The sequence below is a fragment of the Tupaia chinensis genome, unplaced genomic scaffold (genome assembly GCF_000334495.1).
Source record: "Tupaia chinensis unplaced genomic scaffold, TupChi_1.0 Scaffold000542_1, whole genome shotgun sequence".
NCBI classification, from domain to species: domain Eukaryota; kingdom Metazoa; phylum Chordata; class Mammalia; order Scandentia; family Tupaiidae; genus Tupaia; species Tupaia belangeri.
In genome coordinates, this window is record NW_006160055.1 from 169,397 (window position 1) to 173,811 (window position 4,415).

The 4,415-nt window shown below is 38.8% G+C and overlaps 1 protein-coding gene and 1 pseudogene across 4 annotated transcripts in view; one reads left to right on the plus strand and one right to left on the minus strand.

The window, feature by feature from the left end:
• Positions 1-4,415, minus strand: part of PNKD (PNKD metallo-beta-lactamase domain containing) — a 103,656-nt gene that overhangs the window by 36,028 nt on the left and 63,213 nt on the right. The gene's annotated exons all lie outside the window — the stretch shown is intronic.
• Positions 713-1,342, plus strand: LOC102471754 (elongin-C-like; annotated as a pseudogene).

Below are 4,415 nucleotides of genomic sequence, written 5' to 3' on the forward strand. Positions count from 1 at the left end.
ATTTCTCTCGCTGTCTCTGTCTGGTCAAATTATTATTAATAATAATAATAATAGTAATAACAACAAATGGAATTAAATAAGTAAATAATTCCTCTTTAAAAAATTACCAGAGTACTTGTCAGAGAGAGATGGAGAGGGAGATAGAAAGTGAGGGAGAAAACACCTCTCAGTGGGACATGGTCATACAGTAATCTCGTTCTATTTCTCTGCCCTGGTGAGCATGTATACCTGTGTGACTGGTATGGTTTTCAAGCCACGGGGGCTAGGATTCGAACCATGGTCAGCCTATGGGATCTAGCCTTTAACAACTAGGCTGTGGGGCTAGCCCTTTTAATTTTCTTTAATAGGCATATATCACTCTTTTTTGGGGGGGTGGGGGGCTTAGGTGTGCTTGCTAGAGAGAGGAAAAGTGAAAAAGCACTCCCCATGGGAGATGGCCACACCTCAATCCCTTCTCCTTCATTCTCCTCTTGGGATTTTGGGCATGCACACACACATGCCCACACGCCTGGAATGATATTCAAGCTGTTAGGTCCAGGTCGTCCATGTGGGAGTCCAACGCCTTAACCACCATGCCACCTACTAGCCCCTGGTATATTTTACTCTTAAAACTCAAATGAAAAAGCAACTGAAGACCAAACAAAAGAAACAATTGATCTTTTTAGACTACTAAAGTTCCTGTGGAAGCAAAGTAAAAGTTCATAAGAACAGAATGGATGGAGAGCAAAAAACTTAGGGTGGCTGTGAAGGCCCTGATGCCGTGTATGTCAAACCGGTATCTTCTGATGGTCATGAATTTAATGTAAAAAGGGAACACGCACTAACATCAGGAACAATAAAAGCCATGTTGAGTGGCCCAGGTCAGTTTACTGAGAATGAAACCAATGAGGTCAATTTTAAAGAGATCCCTTCCCATGTACTATCAAAAGTATCACGCGGGACCAGCAGTTGGCGTAGTGGCCATGTCGCTGAACTCCCATGTAGTTGACCATGGTTCGAGTCCTGGACCCAGGCTTAAACTCACGCCAGGCACATGTGCATGTGTGCCCAGGATCCCAAGAGGAGAATGGAGGATAGAAGAGATTGAGGCGTGGCCATCCCCCCCGGGGACAGGGGGATTCTCGCTTTCTGTCTCTCTGTCTCTCTCTGTCTTTTTGGTGAGCGCACACGCCCTATAGCAAAAACCTCTCCAAAAGAAAAGAAAAGAAAAAAGAGAAAAAAAGTATCCTGTATTTTACCTACAAGGTTTGCTATACTAACAGCTCCACTGAGGTTCCTGAATTCCCAGTTGCACCTGAAATTGCACTGAAACTGCTGACGGGCGAATTTCCTAGATTGTTAAGTAAAACAAATTACAATAAACTATTAACTTCTTTCAGTACCTACTACCTGTAGTTCAGATAGTAATCTTTTCACATTTAGCATGTTGCCTGCACACAACTGAACTATGAATGTTTATTGCAAAGCAGATTATTACTTTGTTTCTTTGCATAGCAATCAGAGTTGAATTTGTTTGCTACATTGACAAATTAAGGACTTTTACACAAACTGAGAAATAAACAAGCAGGCCAATGCATAAGTGGTTTTGCCTGATCCTTTGGATGTAACTTTTAAAATTAGAGTGATGACATAAATGCTAAAATAGTAAATACCGGGACCAGCAGGGGGCATGGTGGTTGAGGTGCTGGACTCCAACATGGCCGACAGTGGTTCAAGTCCTGGACCTGGTGGCTTGCTTTCTCACTTTCCCTCTCTGTGTGGCTCTCTCTGGTCAAATTAAAATGAATGAATGAATGAATAAATAATTCTCTTTAAAAATATAGTAAATGCTGAAATTTAGGTATAAATGAATAGACTCTACAGGTAAATAACTGGGCTAAGTATTTTTATGTTTCTAGCGTTTTTTAAAAAACCTATTCTGGGGGCCAGCAGGTGGCGTGGTGATTAAGAGCACTGAATTCCCACATGGCCAACCACAGTTCAAGTCCTAGGCCTGGCAGCTTGCTCTTTCGCTTTCCTTTACTCTAGCTCTGTCTAGTTAAATTTAAAGAATAATAATAACAAATGGAATTAAATAAATAAATAATTCTTAAAAAAAAAAAAAACTATTCCTACCTTATAGCCACCATTAGCATTACTAGAGTTATGCAAATAATTGCATTATAAACATGTCTAGATTAATAACTCAGCCAAAATATTGATGTTTATAACTCTCAGAGAATGAGTTGAAAATTTTTATGTGTCTTTTGGTAAACTCAGCATTGTTTACATTTATCTTTTTGTTTATTGCTACAAGTTAAGGACTTTATTTAAAAGCAATTTTGAAAGGTTACTAGGTAAAGCTTTCAAAACAATAAATATTTCAGTGGTGGTCACATGGTCAATAAGTAAACACATGACTTAGGATTCCTGTGCCTTGTGCATTTGGGGCAATTCAAAGTACTATACTTTCATTGACTATAAAGCTTCCTTTGTAATTTTCATTCTTCCTTCATAGTCCCTTGTTGTGGTTAAACTTCTGATTGTTTAAATGTGATTTAAAAGACTCACTATAAATTTTTCCAGATCTAAAAGGCTAGATTTTTTTGAATGGTCTTCCTCCACCCAATTGGAATATTATAAAAAACATGGAGAGATACAGTGAAAACCTTATATAATACCCTTAGATATAGTACATTCATTATCTTCTGTTAATTAAATATGCCCCAATAAATATGATTCATAATTAGTGGATCTTCTTCTGAAATCAAACTCATGAAAGAGTCATTCAGCTTTTATATTAAGCAGCCAAAAAGCATTTGGCAAACTGGCAGAGCATCTCTGCTTCAGCACAGGAAAGGCAGCACTGGAGTGGGGCTTAGTAATGTCTCTATTTTAGGAATAGAACAAAGCTATCATTATAGGGTCTATAATCTTCAGCTTATTTCTTCAAGAGTGGCTTAATGTGGACCAGTGTTTCTGAGAACTGCAAAAACCATAAAGTAATTTTTCCCTTGAGAAAACCTCAACATCGTACTTTCCAGCTTATTAAAAGTAGTTAAGTATATTGAGCCAGCAGGTGGCATAGTGGTTAAAGGTGCTGGATTCCCACATGGCCGACCGTGGTTTGAGTCCTGGACCTGGCGGTTTGCTTTCTCCTTTTCCCTTTCTTCCTCTCTCTGGTCAAATTATTAAAAAAAAAAATTAATAATAAGAATAATAAATGGGGGACCAGCAGGTGGCATGGTGGTTAAGGTGCTGGACACTCCCACATGGCTGACTGCAGTTCGAGTCCTGGACTTTCTCACTTTCCCTCTCTCTCTCTCTCTTTCTCTCTCTGTTTCTTTCTCTGGTCAAATTAAAATAAATGAATGAATAAATAAAATTGAATAAAATAATTTTTTAAAAGAATAACAAATGGAGTTAAATAAATAATTCTTTTTTTTAAAAGTAGGTAAATACAAATGGCATATTTTTAGTAACTTTTTAAGACATACTAATATGTATTTTAGTATAGAAGATTATTTATCAAGTACAAAAAAATTACATTCTGCTACTTGGTGACAGACAAACTTAAATGATGTTTCAAAAGTTGAAAGCTGGAAATAAAGTCTAATTTTGATAAGTTTCTGTAGGCTACTTTAGATCTAGACTTAAGGTTAAGACACTGAAACCAAGGCGGGGGAAACCTGTGTATCTTGCAGCAAATGGTATGTGCATGTTAACAAAGGCTGCGTGACTGAAAGGCTAAAAAACAAATATTAGAATCCAGGCCAGCTGTGGCATGGCGGTTAAGGTAGCTGGATCCCACATGGCCCAGTGTGCGGTTTGAGTCCTGGACCCAGCAGCTCGAGACACATGCTGGGCATGTGCCCAAAACCCTGGGGGAGGACAAGATGGAGGAGAAGGGACCGCAGTGTGACTACGCTCCTATATCCCAGGGGAGGGGGCTGCTTTCTCTCTGTCTTTGGTGAGCACATCTGCCCTCTAGCAAATTAAAAAATAATAATAAAATTATAATCCAATGTAAGTGTCATCCTGGATTGGATTCTGGACCAGGAAGAGGACACTAGGGGAACAAGTCTCAAAATCTAAATAAAGAGTACAGATAGATTATTAGAATTTTAGCAATACTAATTTCCTGATTTTGATACTAATTGTGTAGTTAAGCGAGATGTGAAGATTTAAGGAAGTTGGGTGGTAAATATATGGGACCTCTTTGTACTTTTTTCAAATATTTTATAAATCTCAAATTACCTCAAAACCGAAACCGGGGCCAGCAGGTGGCATGGTGGTTAAGGTGCTGGACACGTGGCTGACCATGGTTAACGTCTCAGACCTGGTGGCTGGCTTTCTCGCTTTCCTTTTTTCTCTCTGTCTTTCTCTGGTCCAATGAAAATGAATGGGGAACCAGCAGTTAGCGTAATGGCTATGTC